Source organism: Carassius auratus, unplaced genomic scaffold (genome assembly GCF_003368295.1).
Source record: "Carassius auratus strain Wakin unplaced genomic scaffold, ASM336829v1 scaf_tig00044667, whole genome shotgun sequence".
Classification (NCBI taxonomy): Eukaryota; Metazoa; Chordata; class Actinopteri; order Cypriniformes; family Cyprinidae; genus Carassius; species Carassius auratus.
This window is the reverse complement of record NW_020526843.1, coordinates 7,501-25,000: the sequence shown is the minus strand read 5'-3', so window position 1 is coordinate 25,000 and position 17,500 is coordinate 7,501. Positions and strand designations below refer to the sequence as shown.

At 38.1% G+C, this 17,500-nt stretch overlaps 7 non-coding genes across 7 annotated transcripts in view; all 7 read right to left on the bottom strand.

The window, feature by feature from the left end:
- The window catches only part of LOC113087356 (5S ribosomal RNA), a 119-nt gene extending 116 nt beyond the window's left edge, over positions 1-3 (bottom strand). The window contains exon 1 of the ribosomal RNA XR_003285388.1: positions 1-3. This exon is cut by the window's left edge and continues 116 nt beyond it. This is a non-coding gene — a ribosomal RNA (5S ribosomal RNA).
- Positions 4-656: 653 nt separating this feature from the next.
- Positions 657-775, bottom strand: LOC113087355 (5S ribosomal RNA). The gene has a single exon (XR_003285387.1). It is a non-coding gene; the product is annotated as a 5S ribosomal RNA (ribosomal RNA).
- A 955-nt stretch (positions 776-1,730) lies between these two features.
- Positions 1,731-1,849, bottom strand: LOC113087380 (5S ribosomal RNA). The gene has a single exon (XR_003285410.1). It is a non-coding gene; the product is annotated as a 5S ribosomal RNA (ribosomal RNA).
- Positions 1,850-2,645: 796 nt separating this feature from the next.
- Positions 2,646-2,764, bottom strand: LOC113087354 (5S ribosomal RNA). Its single transcript, XR_003285386.1, has one exon. It is a non-coding gene; the product is annotated as a 5S ribosomal RNA (ribosomal RNA).
- A 7,842-nt stretch (positions 2,765-10,606) lies between these two features.
- LOC113087353 (5S ribosomal RNA) lies at positions 10,607-10,725 on the bottom strand. The gene has a single exon (XR_003285385.1). It is a non-coding gene; the product is annotated as a 5S ribosomal RNA (ribosomal RNA).
- A 648-nt stretch (positions 10,726-11,373) lies between these two features.
- Positions 11,374-11,492, bottom strand: LOC113087352 (5S ribosomal RNA). Its single transcript, XR_003285384.1, has one exon. It is a non-coding gene; the product is annotated as a 5S ribosomal RNA (ribosomal RNA).
- Positions 11,493-12,295: 803 nt separating this feature from the next.
- Positions 12,296-12,414, bottom strand: LOC113087398 (5S ribosomal RNA). Its single transcript, XR_003285426.1, has one exon. It is a non-coding gene; the product is annotated as a 5S ribosomal RNA (ribosomal RNA).
- Positions 12,415-17,500: the final 5,086 nt, after the last annotated feature.

Below are 17,500 nucleotides of genomic sequence, written 5' to 3'. Positions count from 1 at the left end.
AGCGAAGTCTGCTGCAAGAGAGGGCTATTTAAAGATCAGCCAATCTTATCGCCAGTACATTATATAAGTAGGAAAGAAAGCCCAAAAGCTTAAGCACCTGGTATTCCTAGGCAGTCTCTCATCAAAGTACTAACCAGCCCAAACCTGCAAATATTCAGAGATCGGGCATGACTCTATTTTTTGGCAAAATTATTATATACTAAGTGAAAAATGTCCAAAAGCTTACAGCACCTGGTATTCCTAGGCAGTCTCTCATCAAAGTACTAACCAGACCTAAACCTCTAAGATTCAGAGATCGGGGCATTGACTCTTTTTTTTTTTTAATGAAAGATTATTATATAATTCGTGAAATTTTCCAAAAAGATTAAAGCACCTGGTATTCCTAGGCAGTCTCTCATCAAAGTACTAACCAGGCCCAAACCTGCAAATATTCAGAGATCGGGGCATTGACTCTTTTTTTTTTTTTTTTTTTTTTTTTTAAATGAAAGATTATTATATAATTCGTGAAATTTTCCAAAAAGATTAAAGCACCTGGTATCCCCAGGCAGTCTCCCATCCATGTACTAACCAGGCCCAAACCTGCAAATATTCAGAGATTGGGCATTGACTCTATTTTTTGGCAAAATTATTATATACTAAGTGAAAAATGTCCAAAAAGCTTACAGCACCTGGTATTCCCAGGCGGTCTCCCATCCAAGTACTAACCAGGCCCAAACCTGCTTAGCTTCCGAGATCAGACGAGATCGGGCATAGCCAGGTTGGTATGGCCGTAAGCGAAGTCTGCTGCAAAGAGAGGGCTATTTAAAGATCAGCCAATCTTATCGCCAGTACATTATATAAGTAGGAAAGAAAGCCCAAAAGCTTAAAGCACCTGGTATTCCTAGGCAGTCTCTCATCAAAGTACTAACCAGGCCCAAACCTGCAAATATTCAGAGATCGGGCATTGACTCTTTTTTTTTTTTTTTTTTTTTTAATGAAAGATTATTATATAATTCGTGAAATTTTCCAAAAAGATTAAAGCACCTGGTATTCCCAGGCAGTCTCCCATCCATGTACTAACCAGGCCCAAACCTGCAAATATTCAGAGATCGGGCATTGACTCTATTTTTTGGCAAAATTATTATATACTAAGTGAAAAATGTCCAAAAAGCTTACAGCACCTGGTATTCCTAGGCAGTCTCTCATCAAAGTACTAACCAGACCTAAACCTGCTAAGATTCAGAGATCGGGCATTGACTCTTTTTTTTTTTTAATGAAAGATTATTATATAATTCGTGAAATTTTCCAAAAAGATTAAAGCACCAGGTATTCCCAGGCAGTCTCCCATCCATGTACTAACCAGGCCCAAACCTGCAAATATTCAGAGATCGGGCATTGACTCTATTTTTTGGCAAAATTATTATATACTAAGTGAAAAATGTCCAAAAAGCTTACAGCACCTGGTATTCCTAGGCAGTCTCTCATCAAAGTACTAACCGGACCTAAACCTGCTAAGATTCAGAGATCGGGCATTGACTCTTTTTTTTTTTTTTTTTTTTTTTTTTTTTTTTTTTTAATGAAAGATTATTATATAATTCGTGAAATTTTCCAAAAAGATTAAAGCACCTGGTATTCCCAGGCAGTCTCCCATCCATGTACTAACCAGGCCCAAACCTGCAAATATTCAGAGATCGGGCATTGACTCTATTTTTTGGCAAAATTATTATATACTAAGTGAAAAATGTCCAAAAAGCTTACAGCACCTGGTATTCCCAGGGGGTCTCCCATCCAAGTACTAACCAGGCCCAAACCTGCTTAGCTTCCGAGATCAGACGAGATCGGGCATAGCCAGGTTGGTATGGCCGTAAGCGAAGTCTGCTGCAAAGAGAGGGCTATTTAAAGATCAGCCAATCTTATCGCCAGTACATTATATAAGTAGGAAAGAAAGCCCAAAAGCTTAAAGCACCTGGTATTCCTAGGCAGTCTCTCATCAAAGTACTAACCAGGCCCAAACCTGCAAATATTCAGAGATCGGGCATTGACTCTATTTTTTGGCAAAATTATTATATACTAAGTGAAAAATGTCCAAAAAGCTTACAGCACCTGGTATTCCTAGGCAGTCTCTCATCAAAGTACTAACCAGACCTAAACCTGCTAAGATTCAGAGATCGGGCATTGACTCTTTTTTTTTTTAATGAAAGATTATTATATAATTCGTGAAATTTTCCAAAAAGATTAAAGCACCAGGTATTCCCAGGCAGTCTCCCATCCATGTACTAACCAGGCCCAAACCTGCAAATATTCAGAGATCGGGCATTGACTCTATTTTTTGGCAAAATTATTATATACTAAGTGAAAAATGTCCAAAAAGCTTACAGCACCTGGTATTCCTAGGCAGTCTCTCATCAAAGTACTAACCGGACCTAAACCTGCTAAGATTCAGAGATCGGGCATTGACTCTTTTTTTTTTTTTTTTTTTTTTTTTTTTTTAATTAAAGATTATTATATAATTCGTGAAATTTTCCAAAAAGATTAAAGCACCTGGTATTCCCAGGCAGTCTCCCATCCATGTACTAACCAGGCCCAAACCTGCAAATATTCAGAGATCGGGCATTGACTCTATTTTTTGGCAAAATTATTATATACTAAGTGAAAAATGTCCAAAAAGCTTACAGCACCTGGTATTCCCAGGCGGTCTCCCATCCAAGTACTAACCAGGCCCAAACCTGCTTAGCTTCCGAGATCAGACGAGATCGGGCATAGCCAGGTTGGTATGGCCGTAAGCGAAGTCTGCTGCAAAGAGAGGGCTATTTAAAGATCAGCCAATCTTATCGCCAGTACATTATATAAGTAGGAAAGAAAGCCCAAAAGCTTAAAGCACCTGCTATTCCTAGGCAGTCTCTCATCAAAGTACTAACCAGGCCCAAACCTGCAAATATTCAGAGATTGGGCATTGACTCTATTTTTTGGCAAAATTATTATATACTAAGTGAAAAATGTCCAAAAAGCTTACAGCACCTGGTATTCCCAGGCGGTCTCCCATCCAAGTACTAACCAGCAGACATGGGGACTTGTGACTTGGTGACTTGGACTCGAGTCGACTCGAGTCGCTATTTTTAGGACTTGAGACTTGACTCGGACTTGGAAGTTAAAGACTCGGGACTTGACTTGACTTGAGACACGATGACTTGAATGACTTGAGTGTTAATCACATCATGTTTTCAGTTTGAATATAAAATATATAAATTATTTTTTTAAATAAAGTTGATTACTCAGCTGGAGCGCAGGCTGAGGTCGTGACTGGATCAGGACACTATCATCAGTAATGCCCTCTCTACCTTACACACACCACGCCCACTTAAATCAGATATCACATCACATCGACATGTCAGCCTGAGAGGTACAGAGGGTCATCGCTTTTGTCTTCAATAGTTCGCGCCTAAAAACGCGTGGAAAACGCTAGTCGCGCCGCTTTCTCCTTCTTTCCAAAGCGCTCGGACAGAAGTGCTCCTGGGGCGTCTGTCGTTGCTAAGCATCCATGACACGCTCTCTCTCAATGAAGACGCTGAAATTTCAGCAAAGTATAAATGGATTTGCAGCACTAAAAATCGCTCGCAGTAGCTCTGCTACTAAATTCATTTCAAAATGGCAATCCATATACAGCTATGAACAGCTGTTCCTTCATCTTAGCTGAGCTGTCAACGTTGATACGGGAAAGGATGAAGCTGATTGGTTAGTTATTGTCACATGACCTGGGGGCGCTTGCGGCATTCTGAAAAGTTTAGATGTTTTTAACTCGATGCGGCTATCATTATGAGCGCGCATAACGCTAGTGAAGGGAAGTTCGGATCATTTTACCGACTCGGACTTTTGAGTCTCGTTCAGCAAAATGAACGAATCTTTTTTCGAGTCATTTCGTTCATTTCGTTCATTTTAGCAAAATGTTATTAAAATATTAAGTGCTACCTCCCCAACACATCTAGTACTTACGCAAAGATGATCACACGACAAACAATACAAAAATAAAATGCTATGAGATAAAGAAAAAAATACTCATTCTTTACCTGGGTCTTCAGTCTGTGATTAGCTCATCTCACCTCTTATCTGACAAGAAGTCTTCAGGTTTAAGTCATTCCTTAATCACGTGACAGCCCCATACGCAAAACTAACGCGGTCTTGAGCCGGAAAGAGAATTGATTAGTTCATCTCATGAGTCTTTCGGGTCGAGTTTGACTCGTTCCTTAATCACGTGACAGACCCATACGCGAAACTAACGCGGTCTTGAGCCGGAAAGAGAATTGATTAGTTCATCTCATGAGTCTATCGGGTCGAGTTTGACTCGTTCCTTAATCACGTGACAGCCCCATACGCAAAACTAACGCGGTCTTGAGCCGGAAAGAGAATTGATTAGTTCATCTCATGAGTCTTTCGGGTCGAGTTTGACTCGTTCCTTAATCACGTGACAGCCCCATACGCGAAACCAATGCGGTGAGCCGGAAAGAGAATTGATTAGTTCATCTCATGAGTCTTTCGGGTCGAGTTTGACTCGTTCCTTAATCACGTGACAGCCCCATGCGCTATTTCTGACATTTGTCACTGTGTTTTTGTTACTGTTTGTTGAGGATCTGTGGTTTGTTATTATTTTATAAATAAATAAAACCCTGTTATAAATAAAATTTTGATTAATTTGTCTTCTTGACTGTCTATCGGTAAATAAACACTAGGCTATATAATAATATAATAATCCAAGCTTACAATAAAAAGTATTTATAGACTAGTTTGTTCATTTTTACTCCAATTTTGAGTTTGCTGGTATAATAATTGCTTTTCCTAGGCAGACTTGACATATTGGTGTAATATATGTATAAGAAGATTGCTCAAAAAAGGACATAATGACATACATTAAAAGCAAATAACATTTTGAATTTGAATTATTAATGTTAAAGACAAATGTTAAAGACATTAAGGTTATGATAACTTCAGCTTTAACAGTTTTAACCCAGCTCAGAGTGAGGAGTTTCAGATCCTGGTTCACTGCCAGTGCAGGGGCCATGTTTTGGGAAGACTTTGACGAGAGGGTAGCAAGCTTGAGGCCTTCTGCTACCTCTTCTGAGACCTCAGATGCTATGATGGCCAACCTTGCAGAGCCACTCTTACCCCGCACATCAGACCCTCTGGCCTGGTGGAGGAGATGTTCACCAGTATACACAAGCCTTTCTGAAGTCACAAAGACAAGACTTTGCATTGTGGCCACATCCGTGCCATCTGAATTTTTTTTTTCTAAAACTGGGCAGATTATCTCAGATAGAAGAACTCACAGACTCAGCCCATCCAAGGTCAGGGAGCTTGTTGTTTTTTTAATAATGTAAACATGCCTTAAAGCAAGTCCTAAAAATATAGCCACAGTGTGTTATTTATTTTAAAGCTTATTTATTTTTATTTATTTAGAAAAAGACTAGCTTGTTGTGCAATATTTTTGTTGTTGTGATTTTAAAAGGTAATTTGTTATTGTTATAAGGCTCCATTGCTTTAGTATCTCTTAATTTTCATTTATTTTTTATTCAAATGGTTTAAAATTATTTTGGGAATAGCTTGTTGTGCAATATTTAGTTTTTCTTTTTTTTATATATTGTACTTTTAAAGTTCATTTGTTAAGGTTATTAGACCCTGTGGCTTTATTATCTTTTCATTTTAATTTCATTTTTAATTATTTACATTTTTATTATTTTAATTTATTTTGGAATAGTTGTCCTCTTTGTTAAAAAGCTTTTCTGTAATAAACAATAAACAACTATTCAAAAGTATGTACAGTGTTTTTAATGTTTATAAAGTGTCATATGTTACAAAAGTATGGTTTACACAGACAATCTGATTTAATAACTGCACAACTAAACAAAAACAAACAGACAGAAAAAAAGATCAACATTTTAAGCATAACCAACTCTTTATTTCCACATTCAGTGTTATGGAAAAGTACCACCATGACAGAAATTAAAAACAACAATTTGAAACCAGAAATGCATCACGTTACTGTAAGAGTAAATAATACTAATAATAAATAAGTACTACGCACCCATTTTGTAAGGAAAGTTGTAAATGAACTAATTACTCTAGCCAATGTTGTCACACAGTACAAAAGAACGAAAAACCCGAAGAACCGAAAGATGAACTATTCAATTATCTGCATTCTTTTACTGTCAGTGTCTATGGTTTTAGCGTATGGGGCTGTCACGTGATTAAGGAACGACTCGACCCGAAGACTCATGAGATGAACTAATCAATTCTCTTTCCGGCTCAAATTGCATTGGGTTTAACGTATTGGGCTGTCACGTGATTGAGGAACGAGTCAAAAACCCGATAGACTCGAACTATGAACTAATCAATTCTCTTTCCGGCTCATGCTGCATTGGGTTTAATGTATTGGGCTGTCACGTGATTGAGGAACGAGTCAAAAACCCGATAGACTCGAACTATGAACTAATCAATTCTCTTTCCGGCTCATGCTGCATTGGGTTTAACGTATTGGGCTGTCACGTGATTGAGGAACGAGTCAAAAACCCGATAGACTCGAACTATGAACTAATCAATTCTCTTTCCGGCTCAAGACTGCATTGAATGACAGGTGAATTACTACTACTAGAACAGAACCCATAGAATAATGCGCATGCGCGACTGAACGAATCACTCCCCGAGACGACTCGTTCTTCCCGAGTCACATTAAAGATTCGTTCAAAATGAACGAATCGTTCAAGAACGACACATCACTACATAACGCGCGCCTACATTGGAAATAACGAACTTGCGCGCGCAAAAGACGTGATGTGAACGGCCCCTAATGATCCGCTAGCAGGCCTTCAAAAAAACGCATTCCAGGGGCGGCGCTAGGGCTGGGCTAAGGGGGCATAAGCCCCGAATATTTTGTTACCTTGTCTTTCTCATAGAGCAAAACAATTAATCAGAAAAACTAATGTAGCTGCCGCGATTACCCAATCATGAGAAGTGCATATATATATATATATATATATATATATATATATATATATACAGTACAGAATATAAATATGACGTATTTTAAGTTGTTTCATACTTTTTTGTTATGTACAGTACAGACCAAAAGTTTGGACACACCTTCTCATTCAAAGAGTTTTCTTTATTTTCATGAATATGAAAATTGTAGTCACACTGAAGGCATCAAGGGCTATTTGACCAAGAAGGAGAGTGATGAGATGACCTGGCCTCCACAGTCACCGGACCTGAACCCAATCGAGATGGTTTAAGGGTGAGCTGGACCACAGACAAAAGGCAAAAGGGCCAACAAGTGCTAAGCATCTCTTGGGGAACTCCTTCAAGACTGTTGGAAGACCATTTCAGGTGACTACCTCTTGAAGCTCATCAAGAGAATGCCAAGAGTGTGCAAAGCAGTAATCAAAACAAAAAGTGGCTACTTTGAAGAACCAAGAATATTACATATTTTTGGTTGTTTCACACTTTTTTGTTATGTATATAATTCCATATATAATTCCACATGTGTTAATTCATAGTTTTGATGCCTTCAGTGTGAATCTACAATTTTCATAGTCATGAAAATAAAGAAAACTCTTTGAATGAGAAGGTGTGTCCAAACTTTTGGTCTGTATTGTACATAACAAAAAAGTATGAAACAACTGAAAATACGTCATATTTATATTCTATACTCTGAGAGAGAGAGAGAGAGAGAGAGAGAGAGAGAGAGAGAGAGAGGAGAAATGTAACAGTTTAATGTTGTATGTAAACTGTGTTTGAGAGAGAGAGAGATAGAGGGAGAGAGAGAGAGCGAGAGAGAGAGAGGTGTTCAGAGAGGAGTCTGTTGGATGTTTAGCTATTATTTGTTTTATGGACTCAATGTTGAAAATGTAAAACATTTCAAACACTGTTGGCAGAAGTGAAAAATAAATAATTTTAGGAAGTTACAATTTTGTTTGATTCCATGATGTATTTTACTGAACATGAGTATTTACAATGCAAATCCAAATTATTTTACTTTACTGACAGTTACTTATATCTTGTCTTTTAATTTTATTAAGATCAGATTCTGCAGGTAAAATAACAATATTAAGGTGCCTTGACTTGGACTTGACTTGACATAGCTTGTGACTTGACTTGACTTGACTTGACTTGCTCAAGAAAAAAATACTTGGGACTTACTTGAGACTTGAAGGTTAACCCTCTGGAGTCTAAGGGTATTTTTGGGGCCTTGAGAAGTTTTGTCATGCCCTGACATTTGTGCTTTTTTCAGTTTCTTATAAATATCTAAATGGGTAAAGTCTAATATCACTGTAATCAGCACAAACTGGGCTATAATAATATGTGAAATGCATGCATGTACATGATTGTATTTTTGAGAAAAAAAATGTTATGCATGGTTAGTGAAAAACTAAAAATGTTAAATCACTTGAATAAGGCAATAAAACACATACATAAAATTGGTTGCCGGAAAAGCTGAGAACTGGAGCTTGTAGCCTAGAATTTTTCTTTCTGAATGATGTGAAAATCATCTTGTTTACTCACTCACAGAAAACAATATATTGATTTAAATTTTCTAAAACACTTTTTGTTGGTAAAAGTCATATGCGAGTAGGCGTCAACTATCATGAATATCATTGTGATTTACACCTGAGAAGACAAAGGCCTGCATAATGAGCTGCATAATGAGCCTCCCATTCAACTGTGCCACTCTGAGGGAGGACTTACAAGAAAGAATGTGAGAACAAAATAAAAGTATATAATTTTATGTTTGTAGTTTATTAAGAATATATTTAATTATCCCACAACATAATTTAATATCCACTTGGGGGAGCAGTTAAACAGTTTATTAGGGACAATCAAAGCTGACTTTCAAATTTTTTGGCATCCTTTCTCTAGTCACACAATCCTTCAGAAATCATTTTAACAAACTTATTTTCTACCAAATAAACCCCATTTATTATCATTATTATTATTATTATTATTATTATTATTATTAATGTTGAAAAGAGCTGATAATATTTTTTCAGGTTTTTTTAGGGGTAATAAATTGAAAGCATTGTTTTTACATTTGTTAGAGTTATCTCTATTTGTCACATTTATATTATTTACATCAAGCTTTTGAATGGTATAGTATTGTATATTGTTATTGAAACTTCATAATGTTTCACTTGATTATAAATTTAGTCAGGAATTATAGTTTGGAAAAAGTCTAACTAGTAAAATGTTTACACGTTATGTGAAAACTAGTACAAATAAATAAAAAGAGACTTACTCATGTTTATGATCTCTGCTGAATAAAGTGCTTCATTCTTTTTTCTGAGGAAATCCATTTCTCAAATCCTCAACCACATCACATCTTTTTGGGGTGAATTAAGTCTTATTCCTGTCATCGCGAAGCAAACAGTAAAATAAAATAAAAACTTGAAGAACAGTCTGGCTGCTTTTTCTTCTGTGTGGGCGTATTCAAGCCGCGCGCTTCAGTTTGAATCTGAATAGCGCGTTCAGCGCGGGGGCGTGGTCACATTAGATATAATGAGCAGAGATATGAAAAACAGACATTGCGTTGTTTTCATATGGATTACTTTATCACAGAATATTTGTTTTCGGCAGCACTTGTTTAGTTTAAAAGTAGACATTCCAGGCTTTCTATAGATATCTCTCTCATGTCTCTTCGTTGAGTATTCACGGAGTTACAGTTCATTTTAATGAAATGTTTGTACATGACGATCAGCGGAGACAAAGACTGTAGACAGCGCACCTTGTTTGTTATCTTTATTTTATAAGTGCACAAAGGTTTTTTGTTATTATGTCTGTATCCAAAAAAAACTAGACCCTTTACAGATTCGATTGATGTATTGCTCTTATCTGTACGATTAAAACTGAGAATGTAATTTAAGTTCTTTGCGGGGTTATCAGGTGAAAATGACTCAAAACGCATATATGCGTTAATCGACTCGAAAGGGTTAAGACTTGAGACTTACTTGAGACTTGCACATGTGTGACTTGGTCCCATCTCTGCTAACCAGGCCCAAACCTGCTTAGCTTCCGAGATCAGACAAGATCGGGCATAGCCAGGTTGGTATGGCCGTAAGCGAAGTCTGCTGCAAAGAGAGGGCTATTTAAAGATCAGCCAATCTTATCGCCAGTACATTATATAAGTAGGAAAGAAAGCCCAAAAGCTTAAAGCACCTGGTATTCCTAGGCAGTCTCTCATCAAAGTACTAACCAGACCTAAACCTGCTAAGATTCAGAGATCGGGCATCGACTCTTTTTTTTTTTTTTTTTTTTTTTTAATGAAAGATTATTATATAATTCGTGAAATTTTCCAAAAAGATTAAAGCACCTGGTATTCCTAGGCAGTCTCTCATCAAAGTACTAACCAGGCCCAAACCTGCAAATATTCAGAGATCGGGCATTGACTCTTTTTTTTTTTTTTTTTTTTTTTTAATGAAAGGTTATTATATAATTCGTGAAATTTTCCAAAAAGATTAAAGCACCTGGTATCCCCAGGCAGTCTCCCATCCATGTACTAACCAGGCCCAAACCTGCAAATATTCAGAGATTGGGCATTGACTCTATTTTTTGGCAAAATTATTATATACTAAGTGAAAAATGTCCAAAAAGCTTACAGCACCTGGTATTCCCAGGCGGTCTCCCATCCAAGTACTAACCAGGCCCAAACCTGCTTAGCTTCCGAGATCAGACGAGATCGGGCATAGCCAGGTTGGTATGGCCGTAAGCGAAGTCTGCTGCAAAGAGAGGGCTATTTAAAGATCAGCCAATCTTATCGCCAGTACATTATATAAGTAGGAAAGAAAGCCCAAAAGCTTACAGCACCTGGTATTCCTAGGCAGTCTCTCATCAAAGTACTAACCAGACCTAAACCTGCTAAGATTCAGAGATCGGGCATTGACTCTTTTTTTTTTTTTTAATGAAAGATTATTATATAATTCGTGAAATTTTCCAAAAAGATTAAAGCACCAGGTATTCCCAGGCAGTCTCCCATCCATGTACTAACCAGGCCCAAACCTGCAAATATTCAGAGATCGGGCATTGACTCTATTTTTTGGCAAAATTATTATATACTAAGTGAAAAATGTCCAAAAAGCTTACAGCACCTGGTATTCCTAGGCAGTCTCTCATCAAAGTACTAACCGGACCTAAACCTGCTAAGATTCAGAGATCGGGCATTGACTCTTTTTTTTTTTTTTTTAATGAAAGATTATTATATAATTCGTGAAATTTTCCAAAAAGATTAAAGCACCTGGTATTCCCAGGCAGTCTCCCATCCATGTACTAACCAGGCCCAAACCTGCAAATATTCAGAGATCGGGCATTGACTCTATTTTTTGGCAAAATTATTATATACTAAGTGAAAAATGTCCAAAAAGCTTACAGCACCTGGTATTCCCAGGCGGTCTCCCATCCAAGTACTAACCAGGCCCAAACCTGCTTAGCTTCCGAGATCAGACGAGATCGGGCATAGCCAGGTTGGTATGGCCGTAAGCGAAGTCTGCTGCAAAGAGAGGGCTATTTAAAGATCAGCCAATCTTATCGCCAGTACATTATATAAGTAGGAAAGAAAGCCCAAAAGCTTAAAGCACCTGGTATTCCTAGGCAGTCTCTCATCAAAGTACTAACCAGACCTAAACCTGCTAAGATTCAGAGATCGGGCATCGACTCTATTTTTTGGCAAAATTATTATATACTAAGTGAAAAATGTCCAAAAAGCTTACAGCACCTGGTATTCCTAGGCAGTCTCTCATCAAAGTACTAACCAGACCTAAACCTGCTAAGATTCAGAGATCGGGCATTGACTCTTTTTTTTTTTTAATGAAAGATTATTATATAATTCGTGAAATTTTCCAAAAAGATTAAAGCACCAGGTATTCCCAGGCAGTCTCCCATCCATGTACTAACCAGGCCCAAACCTGCAAATATTCAGAGATCGGGCATTGACTCTATTTTTTGGCAAAATTATTATATACTAAGTGAAAAATGTCCAAAAAGCTTACAGCACCTGGTATTCCTAGGCAGTCTCTCATCAAAGTACTAACCGGACCTAAACCTGCTAAGATTCAGAGATCGGGCATTGACTCTTTTTTTTTTTTTTTTTTTTTTTTTTTTTTTTTTTTAATTAAAGATTATTATATAATTCGTGAAATTTTCCAAAAAGATTAAAGCACCTGGTATTCCCAGGCAGTCTCCCATCCATGTACTAACCAGGCCCAAACCTGCAAATATTCAGAGATCGGGCATTGACTCTATTTTTTGGCAAAATTATTATATACTAAGTGAAAAATGTCCAAAAAGCTTACAGCACCTGGTATTCCCAGGCGGTCTCCCATCCAAGTACTAACCAGGCCCAAACCTGCTTAGCTTCCGAGATCAGACGAGATCGGGCATAGCCAGGTTGGTATGGCCGTAAGCGAAGTCTGCTGCAAAGAGAGGGCTATTTAAAGATCAGCCAATCTTATCGCCAGTACATTATATAAGTAGGAAAGAAAGCCCAAAAGCTTAAAGCACCTGGTATTCCTAGGCAGTCTCTCATCAAAGTACTAACCAGGCCCAAACCTGCAAATATTCAGAGATCGGGCATTGACTCTTTTTTTTTTTTTTTTTTTTTTTAATGAAAGATTATTATATCATTCGTGAAATTTTCCAAAAAGATTAAAGCACCTGGTATCCCCAGGCAGTCTCCCATCCATGTACTAACCAGGCCCAAACCTGCAAATATTCAGAGATTGGGCATTGACTCTATTTTTTGGCAAAATTATTATATACTAAGTGAAAAATGTCCAAAAAGCTTACAGCACCTGGTATTCCCAGGCGGTCTCCCATCCAAGTACTAACCAGCAGACATGGGGACTTGTGACTTGGTGACTTGGACTCGAGTCGACTCGAGTCGCTATTTTTAGGACTTGAGACTTGACTCGGACTTGGAAGTTAAAGACTCGGGACTTGACTTGACTTGAGACACGATGACTTGAATGACTTGAGTGTTAATCACATCATGTTTTCAGTTTGAATATAAAATATATAAATTATTTTTTAAAATAAAGTTGATTACTCAGCTGGAGCGCAGGCTGAGGTCGTGACTGGATCAGGACACTATCATCAGTAATGCCCTCTCTACCTTACACACACCACGCCCACTTAAATCAGATATCACATCACATCGACATGTCAGCCTGAGAGGTACAGAGGGTCATCGCTTTTGTCTTCAATAGTTCGCGCCTAAAAACGCGTGGAAAACGCTAGTCGCGCCGCTTTCTCCTTCTTTCCAAAGCGCTCGGACAGAAGTGCTCCTGGGGCGTCTGTCGTTGCTAAGCATCCATGACACGCTCTCTCTCAATGAAGACGCTGAAATTTCAGCAAAGTATAAATGGATTTGCAGCACTAAAAATCGCTCGCAGTAGCTCTGCTACTAAATTCATTTCAAAATGGCAATCCATATACAGCTATGAACAGCTGTTCCTTCATCTTAGCTGAGCTGTCAGCGTTGATACGGGAAAGGATGAAGCTGATTGGTTAGTTATTGTCACATGACCTGGGGGCGCTTGCGGCATTCTGAAAAGTTTAGATGTTTTTAACTCGATGCGGCTATCATTATGAGCGCGCATAACGCTAGTGAAGGGAAGTTCGGATCATTTTACCGACTCGGACTTTTGAGTCTCGTTCAGCAAAATGAACGAATCTTTTTTCGAGTCATTTCGTTCATTTCGTTCATTTTAGCAAAATGTTATTAAAATATTAAGTGCTACCTCCCCAACACATCTAGTACTTACGCAAAGATGATCACACGACAAACAATACAAAAATAAAATGCTATGAGATAAAGAAAAAAATACTCATTCTTTACCTGGGTCTTCAGTCTGTGATTAGCTCATCTCACCTCTTATCTGACAAGAAGTCTTCAGGTTTAAGTCATTCCTTAATCACGTGACAGCCCCATACGCAAAACTAACGCGGTCTTGAGCCGGAAAGAGAATTGATTAGTTCATCTCATGAGTCTTTCGGGTCGAGTTTGACTCGTTCCTTAATCACGTGACAGACCCATACGCGAAACTAACGCGGTCTTGAGCCGGAAAGAGAATTGATTAGTTCATCTCATGAGTCTATCGGGTCGAGTTTGACTCGTTCCTTAATCACGTGACAGCCCCATACGCAAAACTAACGCGGTCTTGAGCCGGAAAGAGAATTGATTAGTTCATCTCATGAGTCTTTCGGGTCGAGTTTGACTCGTTCCTTAATCACGTGACAGCCCCATACGCGAAACCAATGCGGTGAGCCGGAAAGAGAATTGATTAGTTCATCTCATGAGTCTTTCGGGTCGAGTTTGACTCGTTCCTTAATCACGTGACAGCCCCATGCGCTATTTCTGACATTTGTCACTGTGTTTTTGTTACTGTTTGTTGAGGATCTGTGGTTTGTTATTATTTTATAAATAAATAAAACCCTGTTATAAATAAAATTTTGATTAATTTGTCTTCTTGACTGTCTATCGGTAAATAAACACTAGGCTATATAATAATATAATAATCCAAGCTTACAATAAAAAGTATTTATAGACTAGTTTGTTCATTTTTACTCCAATTTTGAGTTTGCTGGTATAATAATTGCTTTTCCTAGGCAGACTTGACATATTGGTGTAATATATGTATAAGAAGATTGCTCAAAAAAGGACATAATGACATACATTAAAAGCAAATAACATTTTGAATTTGAATTATTAATGTTAAAGACAAATGTTAAAGACATTAAGGTTATGATAACTTCAGCTTTAACAGTTTTAACCCAGCTCAGAGTGAGGAGTTTCAGATCCTGGTTCACTGCCAGTGCAGGGGCCATGTTTTGGGAAGACTTTGACGAGAGGGTAGCAAGCTTGAGGCCTTCTGCTACCTCTTCTGAGACCTCAGATGCTATGATGGCCAACCTTGCAGAGCCACTCTTACCCCGCACATCAGACCCTCTGGCCTGGTGGAGGAGATGTTCACCAGTATACACAAGCCTTTCTGAAGTCACAAAGACAAGACTTTGCATTGTGGCCACATCCGTGCCATCTGAATTTTTTTTTTCTAAAACTGGGCAGATTATCTCAGATAGAAGAACTCACAGACTCAGCCCATCCAAGATCAGGGAGCTTGTTGTTTTTTTAATAATGTAAACATGCCTTAAAGCAAGTCCTAAAAATATAGCCACAGTGTGTTATTTATTTTAAAGCTTATTTATTTTTATTTATTTAGAAAAAGACTAGCTTGTTGTGCAATATTTTTGTTGTTGTGATTTTAAAAGGTAATTTGTTATTGTTATAAGGCTCCATTGCTTTAGTATCTCTTAATTTTCATTTATTTTTTATTCAAATGGTTTAAAATTATTTTGGGAATAGCTTGTTGTGCAATATTTAGTTTTTCTTTTTTTTATATATTGTACTTTTAAAGTTCATTTGTTAAGGTTATTAGACCCTGTGGCTTTATTATCTTTTCATTTTAATTTCATTTTTAATTATTTACATTTTTATTATTTTAATTTATTTTGGAATAGTTGTCCTCTTTGTTAAAAAGCTTTTCTGTAATAAACAATAAACAACTATTCAAAAGTATGTACAGTGTTTTTAATGTTTATAAAGTGTCATATGTTACAAAAGTATGGTTTACACAGACAATCTGATTTAATAACTGCACAACTAAACAAAAACAAACAGACAGAAAAAAAGATCAACATTTTAAGCATAACCAACTCTTTATTTCCACATTCAGTGTTATGGAAAAGTACCACCATGACAGAAATTAAAAACAACAATTTGAAACCAGAAATGCATCACGTTACTGTAAGAGTAAATAATACTAATAATAAATAAGTACTACGCACCCATTTTGTAAGGAAAGTTGTAAATGAACTAATTACTCTAGCCAATGTTGTCACACAGTACAAAAGAACGAAAAACCCGAAGAACCGAAAGATGAACTATTCAATTATCTGCATTCTTTTACTGTCAGTGTCTATGGTTTTAGCGTATGGGGCTGTCACGTGATTAAGGAACGACTCGACCCGAAGGCTGTGTCCAAATTCAGGGTCTGCATCCTCCTTAGGATCCTTCCTACCCGGTTGAAGGAGGATGGGTCCTCCGACGACCGCAAAAACCGGAAGTCGGTGTTTGTGAATTTGGACAGCCTACCCTTCTTTCAGTTCCCTCCCTTAACCGTTGCTCATATCCTGTCGCCTAGCAACCGTGACAGCGCCAAGCAAGACGCCGGTGAAGAGCTCATCGTTCTCTCCCCGGAGCTTTATAAACACTTCTGTCTGCTCTTTCGTCCTTAGAAGCGTTAAAACAGCTTCAATCACTAACAAATAAGCTGTGTGTAAGGGGATATTCACACAGGCAGTAAGGAAGAAGCTAGTTTACAAAAGTAAACGTTTTTTTTTTTTTACATATACACGTACACATGTAAAAAAAATGCTTAACGCTAAAACAAAATGCCTAACTAGAAAACCACTGAAAATATATCTTTTTGAAAAGCCAGTTTTTAAAAAACATCGAAAATAATACTCCTCCCCCACTCCGCTACCGCTCGCTTCGTCCTGCCGAAAAGAATTATGGGATAGGTAGGACGCGAAAGGATCCATCACACCCATCCTTCGAATTCGGGGAAAAGGAGGACGCATTTGTGGGCCGCATTTGAAGGATCCTACGAATTTGGACAGCCTTCGTCGCGGCGCTGTGACGTAACATCCTTCAAATGCGTCCTCCGAAGGATGTAGACCCTGAATTTGGACACAGCAGAAGACTCATGAGATGAACTAATCAATTCTCTTTCCGGCTCAAATTGCATTGGGTTTAACGTATTGGGCTGTCACGTGATTGAGGAACGAGTCAAAAACCCGATAGACTCGAACTATGAACTAATCAATTCTCTTTCCGGCTCATGCTGCATTGGGTTTAATGTATTGGGCTGTCACGTGATTGAGGAACGAGTCAAAAACCCGATAGACTCGAACTATGAACTAATCAATTCTCTTTCCGGCTCATGCTGCATTGGGTTTAACGTATTGGGCTGTCACGTGATTGAGGAACGAGTCAAAAACCCGATAGACTCGAACTATGAACTAATCAATTCTCTTTCCGGCTCAAGACTGCATTGAATGACAGGTGAATTACTACTACTAGAACAGAACCCATAGAATAATGCGCATGCGCGACTGAACGAATCACTCCCCGAGACGACTCGTTCTTCCCGAGTCACATTAAAGATTCGTTCAAAATGAACGAATCGTTCAAGAACGACACATCACTACATAACGCGCGCCTACATTGGAAATAACGAACTTGCGCGCGCAAAAGACGTGATGTGAACGGCCCCTAATGATCCGCTAGCAGGCCTTCAAAAAAACGCATTCCAGGGGCGGCGCTAGGGCTGGGCTAAGGGGGCATAAGCCCCGAATATTTTGTTACCTTGTCTTTCTCATAGAGCAAAACAATTAATCAGAAAAACTAATGTAGCTGCCGCGATTACCC